The sequence below is a fragment of the Octodon degus genome, unplaced genomic scaffold (genome assembly GCF_000260255.1).
Source record: "Octodon degus isolate 3935 unplaced genomic scaffold, OctDeg1.0 scaffold00139, whole genome shotgun sequence".
Classification (NCBI taxonomy): Eukaryota; Metazoa; Chordata; class Mammalia; order Rodentia; family Octodontidae; genus Octodon; species Octodon degus.
The window spans coordinates 5474285-5487648 of NW_004524715.1; the positions used below are offsets into that span (position 1 = coordinate 5474285).

Genomic DNA, 13364 nt, shown 5'->3' on the forward strand with positions numbered 1-13364 from the left:
AGTATCTGTCTTAGTATATTTTCTGCTGAATACTAAAAATGTAATTTATTAATAACAGAAGTTTTCTTGGTTCATGGTTCGGGAATCTATACAGTCCAAAAGCATGATGTGAGCATTTGGTATAGTCTTCGGGCTGCGTTATCATATGTTGGAAGCTCAAGGAAAGATACATCTAAGATAGAGATGGTAAGGGGCAAAACTTGGAGGAAACCTACACTCGCAGTAACTGCCAACTCCAAACCTAACAACAATAAGATGGTATTTTGTTTTTAAACTGTAGACTGAACCCAAAACATTTAAAGTTTTTTATTTTGAATACATATTTTAAACTGATACATAGTAATTATATTATACTTACTAATATCCTATTATACTATATTTATGGGGTATATGCAACCTTTTAATGCACATATCTTACATAATGATCACATCAAGGTAACTGTCGTATATATCAACTCAGACAACGTAATTTCTTTATATTCAGAACAATCAAAATCGTCCTTACTAGTTACAGTGAAATACTCAATTACTTGTTGACAACCACAGTTGAATTATCGTGCTATGGAACATTAGAAATCATTTTCTTATCCAGGTGCTCTCCTGTGCCCATTAACTATTCTCCCTTCCTTCCTCCCTCCCTCCCTCCCACCACTCTTCCCAAGTTTTGATGGCCACAGTTCTGTCCTCTACTCTCTGAGATCTAAAACTTTAGCTTCCACATATAAGTGAGAGCATGAAGTATTTATCTTTCTGTGCCTGACTTATTTCACTTAGCTCCTTCAGTTCCAACCATGGTGTTGCAAATGTAAAAAATTTATGCCATCGAAGGAATGATTTTAGTGTTCTCTATATTAACACTAGAAGATAGAAGAAACAGCAGAACATCCTCTAGCTTCTATTAGAAAATTATTTCCAACCTAAAAATTCGTATTCAACTGAAGGAAACTGTGAGAGTTAACATAAAAGACATTTCAGTTGACAAAGCTCACAGAAAAATGAACTCCCATACACTTTCTCGCAGAGACCTTCAGGAGAATGTGGCACAGAAAAGGAGGAAATATATAGGAAGAATACAGCATAATGTAAAGGTAGGTTTATAGAAAAACTAACCAGTCTAGACATAGCATGGATCATACTACATTCCAGATAAGAAAGTGAGCTTCCATCCATAAAAAGAGTAAGTATAAGCTTAATTCAAATTAGTGCTAAATAAAAGTTTCCAAATCATTCTAACATTGTGATTACTGATTTGGCCAAGCATTCTGATACAACTGTATTTGATTAGTGGAGGAAGTGGACTAGGAATGCATTTGAGGGGTAGAGGGAGTTGCTGGGTAAGGAACTATAAGCCAAATCTTCAGTTTCTACAGGACACAAGAAGTTAAAAGAACTGTCACAGATCCATAAAACTACTATTGTAGGAGAAGGCAATATGAATTCTGATGGGCCAGGTAAAATCACTGACATAAATAAAGAAAGGGATATTTGGGTGGTTGGGAAAATCAAACTTCTCAGTAGGAAAACTATCTTTGTGCTCCTTAATCTTAGTTTTTAAAACAACAAGCATCTCTTGGCCAGCCTCAGTTATAGCTGAGAGGCTGGCACCCCAGGTGATGCTGAGGTAGAAGTTTTTAAAGGCTTTGATGAATGCATCCAAATCCTTGTATTGTACATCTGGAATAGCCATAAAGTTGCTGGTTGTGTAATAGTGCTGATCTTCCCAGATCAGTCTAAAAGTGAACTGAGAGTCAATAATAAAGAGTATAATAACATGCTCCTTTGAGCGCGTTTCCTTAATACTGATTTTCCACTTCACATAGCTTGCACTTTTCCCCCTTGATGCCCTTGGTGGTGCAAAAGCATTTGCCCATGTAGGGTTGCACATAGACACATGCCCACTGAAGCAGCATGGCTGGCCTTTGCCTCCATTGGTAGGGTCGCCGTAGTAGCCAGATAAGCAGGTCTCAGAGCTTGTCAGTAGTCTGATTCCCACACTTCCCACAGACACCCTTGTTTGTACATTTGCTGTGGCCATTGCCCTGGCAAGCTGGACAGTGAATGAAGGACCAGTTTTATTTGCTATCCTCCAGACACAGGCTGGAATTCAGACACAGTAGGAGGTAGGAAATTCCTATAGAGGACTGGGAATGCATACTTATCCTCTATAGGAGCCCCTCCATGCATTTTCCTTTCCCTGTATTGTTGAGCACAGTTAACCAGTCGTATCCTGGCTCCTTCAAGCAATAACTTCATGTGTAGTACCCAGAACAATGTTCAGGGGGACAGCTGTGCATAAACCACTTATTACACTGCACAAAAGGGAAGGTCAGATAGGCACTGCCATCTATACACTGCTTCACGTTGCTGCCCCACATGCACTCAAAGATGCTGGAATTCTCTCTGCATGTTGTACGTAAGGCACATGGCTTCTGGCATTGCTTGGCAATGTGTTCTGTAGGCCTATCAGAGATGCTGCCATTGAGTGGTTCAACACAGGATGCAGCCTTCTAACCTCAAATACCGGGTTCTGGCAGGATTCCACTGAACCCAGTCTTGCTGGGCTCAGATGGTATCCACTGCAGTATGCTATTTGTAAATGGAGAATGATCTTCCCAGGACCAGTAGGACACATTGATCTTCCAAAGGCCAACCCATGGGGTTAAAGTGAGTTTGGATACATTCTGCGATGACTGTATTATTTTAAACTGCTTAAGGACAAATTTTACTTTCGCCGAGGTTGTGAGGGAAGCCAAAAGTGCCCTGGGATTAAGGCAAGACAATGCAGCAGCAGCATGATTCTGCCTGACAGTATTAATTTTTGATCACAAGTTTCCAACCAAATGCCAACCTGTGCCACAAATGTCTCCACCTAAGGCTATACACTCCTCTTTCTGAGTATCCCACTAGCAGTTCTGGTCCAGGGCACAGCTCCTGCAGCTGGTCTTTTTGTTATAGTAGTCCATGGGGTTATCCTTGGAGAAATTCTCATACTTGGCAATGGACAGCCTGCCTTCTAAGCAATTGTGCTTCCTCAGAATGCAATGGTCACTGCACCAGGGGCAGTCACTAGTGTCAGCTGTACAGCTGTAACAATCTGTGTTCTGGTCACACCTGTCATGCTAAAGAGTTATTTCAGCAAAACACTCTGCTTTCAACTTTTGGGCTTGTTCTTCAGTTGCCTTCTCCCAGGAGACACACTGAGATATTTTCCCATCTCATACACACTGGACACCAGGTCCTTCCAAGATGCAGGCAGCTTTGCTGTGGTGTGCTTCACATCATTCCAAGGTGAACACCAAGATACCACTGAGCAGGAAACTGTTGAAAGAGCCAAAGGCATACATGACGCTACTGTGTAAGATGGTGCAATTGGGCCACTCTGTTGACGTCACATGGAGATGAGGTCTGAGAAGCACTGGCCAATAGTCATAAGCAAGGTCATAAACTATAAAATCTGAAGAAAAACATTTAGCACCATGGCTCGTGGATGTGTCATCGTGTGTATTTCCTCCGAACCCCAGCACAGGTCTACTCATCATCACAGCTGTGTGCAAGTAAAGGAAAGATTGGCTGCCTTTAAGAACAGTCCACATCTGGACATCCATGTCATACCTGTAGAGGCATCAGCGTGACCACTCAGCCAGTTTTCAGTGTAACAGTGTAAGCCAAGTGTCCAGCCACTGCACACTGCCCCTTTGCCTTTGGGGTCAAAATTGCCCATGACTCATTACAAATAGGAAACATTCTCAACTCACTGGTCACCTTCCTTGTTGAACCAATCTTTCCTCCAGACATGTAAAATTTATCCTTATATAATGCTAAGGAAAGATCGTGCCTCCCAATCATGTTATGCACAGCACAGGTTAGTGGAGGCCACTCTGTAGACACAAGGTCATAAGCTAGAACCACCTTGTAATCTGAGTTGTTAAGCGTGTAGCCTCCAACAATCCACATTTTGTTTCCTTTGACCACAGCTTTGTGAGATGCCCTGGCGAGCTTTACATCACAACGTTCATCTAGGGCCTAGAATGACTGGTTAGCTGACACAGGAATTGAACGTGCAGGACCTTGCCAGGCAGACAAGCAGCAGCATCCTCTGCCACTGGGGCTGCAGATGCCTCACTGAGGAAACCTGCAGTGGTCTGGTACAGTAAGGCACCTCACACAATGCACCTTCCCAGTTTTCAGAACATTCACACTCAACGGCTGCCACTGCTGAACTTTCATTCTCCTTGGCCTGATTTGGCCAATTATTTGCACAAGTGTCAAAACTGTCAGTGGATTAAATCCAGTCAAATTATAAAGAGCATCACTAAAAAACTGCAGCAAGGCATAACCTGATGTGTCGATGACCTCGGGGACAGTGGTATTCCCATCTCTCTTAGGCACAAGGAGACCACAGAAGGCAGCAATCAGTCCCACAAAAACGGAGTCGCTATCATAAACATATAAACCGTCCCAAATACACTCGATAGCAAAATGATTGGAATGAAGTCTCATTATGCTCCGTGGCCATCTTTCAGTGAGCCATGTGCATTTCGCGTTATATTTGTAACTTTCAGGTCCATCAATTATAAACTCAGAAAGCCCAGTCAGTCGGAAATGTCTGCCACAGTGCTGGCACCGGCTGCCCACCCAGCCTGGGGGACACACGGACCGAACAAGCCAGGGTCGCAATGCCTGCCGTTGACATTGAGCTCCGCACATCTCTTGTTCTTGGACTAGGCCTCCCGGGGCAGCAGCAGGCGCAGGAGGAGCAGCAGCTAGAGCTGCGGAGACCACAACTCTGCCCGGGTAGCAGCCCCGCCCCTAGCCTCAGCCTGGCCGCGTCACGGCCCTGTCCGGTACCGCCTGACCTTTTGCCCACGGGCGCGGCAGTCTTCTCCATCCTCCTCCTTCTGGGCCTGGCATTAACCATCTTCCCGGAGCTGAGCAACTGCACAGCTCCCAGAGGCACCCAGGGAGCCGCTCCTCTTGGCCAGGGCGGGGTGGGGCAGGGCTGTGCGGATCGCTGGTGGCCCTGCAGTCCATCATGAGCCCTGTGCATCCTCCCTGAATGACAGCCTCATTTCTTACTAATTCACTCATTTGTCCAGGCTGCACTGGAATTTGTGATTCCCATCCCTTGCCCTAACTGTAATCCTGCTAGGATTAAACCATGTACCACATCACTTGAGTTATTCAGCATTCTTGAAGGCGGAGCACTCGGTACCAAACTACTACTTCTAATTCGGTTTGTTTGTTTGTTTTTGGTTTTTCCTCTTTCACTTGTCAGGAAGGTGCTTATGCCACTGAGCTATCTCCCCAGCACCTCCCCCCACACCCTACGACCTCTTAAAGGTCCTATGTATCATAATGGCAATTAACTTTCAGTAAGAATCTTGAGGAGACATTTTAATCCGAGAAGTGTCCTCAGCGACTTACAGAAAAACGAGGCTTATGGTATTTTTTTTCCTTTGGGATACTAGGGATTGATCTTGGAGCCTCGCACTTGCCAGGTAGGCCCTTATGCTGCTGAGCTATCTCCCCAGCCCCTGGTTTATACTTTTGAAACAACTAGAGTTCATCTTTTCCAATCAAGTTATCTACTTTATTGTCACATTTTTAATTATTTTGGCTAAACAGGTTGCTGTATTGTTTCTCATTAATCCATGGTTCTATTTAACTAAGTTGTTTAAACGATTGGACATTCTAGAAAACTTTTGGTATTTTACATTTATAAAACTCAAATCCAAAATGATATCATGATTTCAAATTAACTAGAGAATCTCAAGGTATTAGTTCTTTTATTTTGCAGAGAGAAATTTTAAAAGTTATTTGATATTATTAATAACATGAAAATTGTTAAAGAGAAAATGCTGCTTAATCAAACTTGTATTTTATTTGTACTGTAAAGTGTTATTAAATTAAATGTTTCAAAAATTGAATGTCAATATCTTCAGTGTCCATAATGTACTGTATTCTGAAGGCTCTAACAATTGGGCAAAAATATACTCTGTTATCAGTTGCAATTGCAGCTATCTTAAAATGACACAACAAACAACCAAATTTTCTTGTCAGCAGCATTAATTTTGTAATGAATTCTCATAAAATGCTTAATCAAAGCATTCTGAGATTTTGGCATCTGCAGATTTTTTTTTTGTTTGTCTGTTTCATAGTCATACCTCCCTGAGAGCTCTTGCAATCAGACATGGGCCGGAGGGCTTGTATACACCCTGCTCTTTTGTTCTGTGTTTTGTTTTGTTAAGACAGAATCTCATTTTATTTCTCCGGCTGGTCTCAAAATTGTAATCTTTCTTTCTTAAAATTCCATGTAACTGCGATTATAGATGTTGTCATCGTAATAGGTTATTTTTAATAAAATTAGTGATTAACATATAATAAATACCTGCTGATTGGGTACTGTGTGACGGTTCAGTGTGTGTGTATTGTGTGCTGATCTAACCAGGATGTTGGCTTTTGAGCTGCTTAAAGGATAAAAGCTTATTTCCAAAAGTGTCTTGGTACTGTCAGAAGGAATGACCTTAGGAGCTGTATCTGGTCCCTTAGCCTTCCCTGTGGGCCAGTGAGACTGAAACAGTTTCAGTGTGTGTGTGTGTGTGTGTGTGTGTGTGTGTGTGTGTGTGTGTGTTTTAAGATAAAATATGTTAATATGCAGGGTTTTTGTCTCACCCTCAGTATTCAAGTTTAATTGCCCTGTTGGCACTTGGCAATAAACAATAATAATAAATAAGTTGGCTTCGGGGTGCGCTTTGGCACTCGGTCCCTAAAACTTTTGCTGTCATTGTTCCAGTCACTCTTCCCATCTGCTCTAGGAAGTAAACAGCTTTGCTCCACTTGCCCTTCCACTAAAGTGTTTCTGCTTTTGCCAGCTGACGAAGAACTAGAGCTTTTGAAGCCACACGCTAAATATATCTCTCCTCCCTACAATCGCACATGCCCAGTACTTTTTTCTAGCAATGAGAAGTTGAACAATACAATGGAACATAAATTAGCTCAGCCATTAAGAAAATAGTACAGAAGTCCCTCAAAAGTTAAAAATATAGGCTTTACATGTAGTGATGGTGAGCTGGAAACCTTCAGTGCATGAGCGGGGAGGCCTGGGCAGACTGGAGCAAGCATCGTGGCTTGGAAGAGGAAGGCCAGCGCCGCACGGAGGCGTGCGGGGAGGTCTGGCGCAGGTGGCCTCAGGGCGGTGGCTGTAGCAGCACCAGGTGCGTAGGCTGCAGGTACGATGGCAGAGGCACGTTTACCAATGGAGGACCCCAAGACGCTGCAATATGGTACTTCGAACAGGAGAAGATCTACGATGTACAACACTGAAGGAGGTATGAGTTTGGAACAGAGCCCCCAGCGTTCATGTTTCCCAGATCCAGGAAAAGTTTGTGAAGTACAGCACGATGTGTGAGATGCACCGATCACCGTCGGGCAGTCTCGGTGCTGGTGGTGAGTGTGTTCTCGCGCAGTGCACGTAGGAGGCGGGACTGAACAGCAAGACGAGCCTGCTGGCCCTTCTAGGAAGAGCCAAGCCTCAGGTTCACATCCCGTGACTGTCCCACGTGCTCAGTGAAGATGACCCAAATTGGAGGGTCCGGTTTTGTGAATGGATTCACTGCACGGCAGGTGAGGATGCGGAGTGCATGCAGAAGATCTTGTAGTCAGGGGAAGCAACACAACTGTGTCTACCCAAGGACGGCACAGCAGTCTCAGCCTCTATGTCTGCTGTGGGTGTTAGTGACCGTCTTCACAGGTCTTGTTTTCCTGTGAAGGTGCTGCTACAGGCCAAAGGTGCCTGGACACAATCTGCACCTCCACCTTACCTGCCATCCACAAATGTGGAAATAATGAATTCCTCTTTTGATGGTGTTATGGTTTGTGTGTATTTGTCACCCCAAAGCTTCATGCAGACACTGAGGTGCAGTTCTACAGTTTGTGAGTAATTCATGATCCAAGGTTGGGATTATGGGTGTGAGTACTGCTGGGATTATGGGTGTGAGTGCTACACACAGCCTGGGGCAGATATCCCGAATGTAACAAAAGAGAGACGGAGAGAGACAGACTTGCTCTCTGTAGCCATTATTGCTGTTACTCCTCCCATTTGTTCTTGTTTTACTTTCTCTGCTGCCATGAACTGCTGCCCTCTGTCATGTGCCACTCTGCCTTGGAGCCAGCCAAGTGTGGACTGAAACCTCCATTAACTGAGAACTGAATAAACCTTTCCTTCCTTCATTTTGGATGTCGGGTATCTGTCCCAACAATGAGAGAAAACTAACTGAGACAGAGGAGGTGGCACACTGCCACACTACCAAGCAGCCCTGTGGGCCCACCTGGACCAGCATTTGCAAGGACACTGGCTGGGCCAGAGAGGAGCAATCAAGTTCCCTCTCACCCTCTCCTGATTTGACACCTTTTGTCTGTGGGGGACCCTTCAGGGGGCCATGAATCACAGTAAACCACTGTGCTAATGGCCCTTAGGGAGAGACTGAAAATGCAAACACAACAGTCTGGGTGGACACTCTAGCCAAGGTTACTCAGGTGGCAGTACACCGTTGGATGCATCTAGAGGCTGGTGGGCACCACTCTGAACATTTAATGTTAAACTGGGTGTGGTGGTGCACTCCTATAATCAATCCCAGTAAATAGGAGGCTAAGACAGGAGGACTGCTGCCAGTTCAAGACCAGCCTGGGCTACACAGTTGAGTTCAAGGTCAGCCTGAACTGCATGGTAAGGCCCTGTCTCAAAAAGACAAAAATAAATAAATAAATTTAGGGTTAAACTATTCACAAGTTTTAATTTTCCTGACATGTGTACACATTTTTTAGACTCTGTACTTATACAGTAACATGATTACATAGTGTGTATATAAATCATGTATGTATACCATATATTAGTACATTTATAATATGTAATACTATATACTGCATATTCTGTAATATACAGAATTCATATAAATGCAGAAAAATATATTGAAACAGATATCATGTTCACCTTTCAGGTGCACAAAATGAGTGAACTTGAATATATCACTAAAATTCCATTATGAAAAAAATTAAAAAATATAGCTATTGTATGACCCAGCAAATTGTTTCTGAATGAACTCAATGTCTCTGAGAACATCTGCATTCCCATGTCATTGTCAGACTACTCACATGAGCAAGAAATGAAAAAAAGTCAAATTGTCCCTCAACTGATGAACAGATTTTAAATATTGCATTTATATGTAATGAAATACCATTACACCATGAAAAAGAATAACATCTTGACCTTCCCAGCAACGTGGATGGATGGAACAGAAAGTCAGTAAATCTAAGGAAATCAGGCCTAGAAAGATGCTGAGGGAGAATAAAGATTTGTTCTGCAAAGGTACACAACTTCAGTTAGATGGTGTAAATCCGAGAGATCTACTTGGCAACTTGTTGTGTAGAGTTATTAACATATTTTATATTTGAAAATTATTGAGAGTAGTTTTTAAATGCTTTGAGTAACAAAATGTGGTATGTGAAGTATGTATATGTAGATTAGCATAATTTTATTATTAAACAACATACACATTTCAGAATATCAATTAGACAGCAGACAAATTACCATTCTTATTTGTTAATTAAAATAAAACAAACACAAATACTATCATAGAATTAATTAAAAATATGAAATATAGGGGCTGGCAAGATAACTCAGCAGACTATGCTCCTGTGTAGGCAAGCTCAGGGACTGAGGTTCAATTCTGGCACCACATGCCCCACCGGCCCCATTCCCTGGTGCACTGAGCCTGCGATGGATCCTGGGAGTGGTAGGGCATGCCTGTGATCCTAGCACAAAGGAGGCTAAAAACAGGAGGATCACCATGAGTCCAAGCTGCAAAAATAAATAAATAAAAAAATAAATAAATAAATAAATAAATAAATAAAATATACAGAAGATAAATTTAAGAATAAAATAGAAAAAAATATAAATTAATAGATGCAAAGACTGAAAGATAATATAAATATTGAAAATATATTTTGATAAGGTACTACCTTGTGAAGGACTTATTCTTGATATATGGGGATGTCCTTCAATGAAGAGAACATTTTAATGTTAATTTTGCCCTAGTATTGCATTAATTGTTGGAGTTTCTATACATTATTTCTAGTCACATGCTCTAAGTCTTTAGATAGTATGAAACATAATATATCTTTTTATACAAGAATAAATTTGAATTTATATGAATAAAGTACTATGTACAATTTAGAACCAAGAATGAATCATACTATTAATATTAAGGAAAAAAATAAAGTGGACTCTTCTGGGAGAAAAATCAAGCTCTTTCTGTTGAGATGTGTCAAAGAAAAATTGACGGGATATACTCAGACTTTATTCAAGTATTTTGAAAAGAAAAATTGAACTCAAATCCAAATATAAAAGGGCAATTGGGGGTTTATAAAGAACGCCCTAGGATAGATAGCCACTGAAGAGAAAATTACAAAAACGAATTTGGCCAAGTATGAAATATGAATAATTCTTGATGAACTAGTTCAGTAAAATTTTGGCTTAATGGAGTTGAGCAGGTTGAGTTGTCAAATCTAAGAACAAGGCCTCATCAAGAAGAGAATTTATAGCAACCCCTCTGGTCCCTCTGTCTTAGTCACTCGCTCACTGCTGTCACAAAATGCCTGATCCTCCCAAGTTCTAGGAGGAGAGGTGCATTTTTAGCTTACAGTTTGTAGAGGTTTCAGTCCACCGCTGGCTGCCTCTAAGGCTTGCAGAAAGGCAGAGCAGTGCGGCCGAGGAAGCCTATTCACGCCAAGGCAGCAGGAAGCAGCGAAGGAGCCAGGGAGGGGGCAGCTGCATGCCTTATGGGCCACACTCACAAGTGGCCCACCGCTCCTCACCAGGCTTCACCTCCCCACACCACATCCACCTGTGGGCCTACCAGTGGACTGAGCTAGTACCACACAGCTGTGTTCCTGTCACCTCCCCCAACCCCACCAAGAGCATGTGTGGCTTTGGGGCTGCCTGCAGATAAGCCAGGAGACTCTCCCTCCTCTTGCTCAAGGGAAGAGCAGCACCTCTATGTCCAAACCCCCTAAGTCTGTTTCTTGTTCAGTCACCCTTGGTTACTTGCTCACAGCTGCCTGGGAGGCATACAAACTCTATAAACTCTATCCTTGTTTATCTGGTAACTTTTAGTCATATTTTGTGTGTATAAAAATATTTATATTGAGCTTCATTATGTATTGTTTCCTTACAAACATATTGTTCAGCTCTATTTTGTAATTTAACTCTATTTCTTGTGTTTTAAGTTTACCTTTCCATTTAACCTTTATTTCAACTAGGAATATTGAATTTTTCATGTGATAAAGTTTAGAATTTATATTTCAAATAACACTGTGCCAGTGTTGTTCAGTAAATTCTACTCCACTTATTTCTTGATTAGTAAAATTTTCCTTTATTTCTCATAATTGCTAACATTTATTTCTTTTTTTCTTCCTTTGGAATAGCAGTAGGAATTTGCATGGGTTATCTATTGCATATGACCTTCAATTCCTTCCAGTATAATTTTATTCTCTATCTTTATTCTGCATTTGGAAATTTTTTCCACTCTATTTTCTTGGCAATTTTTTTTTTTTTTTTTTTTTTTTTTTTTTTGTGGAATCAGGGATTGAACTCAGGTCCTTGCGCTTTCCAGGGAAGCGCTTATTCCACTGAGCCATCTCCCCAGCCCTCTTGGCAATATTTTTTAACAAATGTTACCAGCTTACTCAATTCTATATTGAGCTCTTTGTTTTGCTCCAAAATCATTTATTTTCGTACCAAAGGTTATTTATTTATTTATTTATTTTTGGCAGAACCAGGGATTGAACTCAGGCCCTTGCGCTTGCCAGGGAAGCGCTTATTTCACTGAGCCATCTCCTTGGGCCCCAAGGTTTTTTTAAAAATGTATTCTAACTTATCAAATGAGATTTTACTGATTTTACTTGAAGGTCCTAACCCTTTAGTGTTTCTGTTTCATTGGAAAACCCCCAGTCTAAGTATTCTTCTCCTCTTTCTGATAACCCACTCTCTTTAAATCAGACATCGTTACAAGTAGGATTCATGAGTATTGTTTTTCAGGATCATTATTCAAAGCAATTAGCTCTCTAGTATCTTCAAATCACTTTATCATCATTCTTTTTTATTTATTGTTTATCATCATTCTTAAGGTTTTTTTTTTTTTTTTTCATTTTGTAATGTATAACTGATTCCCTTTTTTGGCTTGTGAGGAAGATTCTTGCTGCCCATCCCTCAAAGTCTCCCCTACTACCAGAATTACCTTTCTCCAACTAGAAGTCCGAGACCACATCCCACTTTATTTTCCTGTCTTCTCTGGCCAAGTGTCTTCACAGCACATATTTCAGTTCCTCATTAAGATTACAAAATCAGAAAGCAGTGAGGAACAGAGTCTTTCCTCCAGGAATCCACAGCTGATTATTTCATGTCTACAATAGAAAAGCAAGGCATTTCTCTCTTCCAGAACTCCCAATATATTGGAGTTGTGCTTTCCATTATGCCCCCGACTCCAACGGATGCAGGCTCGAGGTCATGTTGCCGTGAATGTGAGCTTATGTGCAAATAGCTGCTGCAATTGTATTCATCTTACAGATCTTTCAAAAGAATGCAGTTTTGCACCAGAAGCACGACCAAATACAGAAGTAGCAAAGCTGCTAAATGCCCATTCAATTTTTCTCTTTTGCTGTCTCCTTATCTCTTTTACTTTTATCCACTTTCCACTTTTAAACATACAAGCAGTATCTGCATAGGCTTCATCTATGTATATAGGCCATCTTAATTCTGTTTTTGTCTTGAAAGTAGTAATGGAAATACATGAGTCTTATTGTTTATTCTGCTTCCATGATGAAAATACTACAGTAGTAGCTATACAATTAAAAATGTTGCCAAAGTTATATAGTCTGCATATGTTAAATGCATAGAACATGAAAGTTATAACCTATTTAAAGTAAAAGCACTATTTAAGCATGATTTTTAAAGATGATTTTTTTATCCACTATAATTTATTCATCTAGTCTGTGTCACACCAAATCGCCTCCATTGAAAACTTTGGACTTTTTGTAAGTAGGTCAGGTAAAGGACATACAACTCATTTACTTACCCAACTTTAGTAATATTCTATTTTTACTTTTTTATCTGTAGGTTTGAATTTTCTTCCCACAGTGGTGGCTATTCATAATAAAGATTTTCTTAAGTACCCAGACTTGGGCTAATACTTTAGTAGTCTAAAAATTCAAACAGTTTCATATTACATATTGAAATGGAATTTCAATGTAGAATATAGACAATGACACTAAACAAGATTTTTTTTGCCCATGGTGTTCTCTCTCTCTCT

The 13364-nt window shown here is 41.0% G+C and overlaps 1 pseudogene; it reads right to left on the reverse strand.

Annotated features, from left to right (window-relative positions):
* Positions 1–1381: 1381 nt before the first annotated feature.
* On the reverse strand, positions 1382–7827 carry LOC101578840 (annotated as a pseudogene).
* Positions 7828–13364: the final 5537 nt, after the last annotated feature.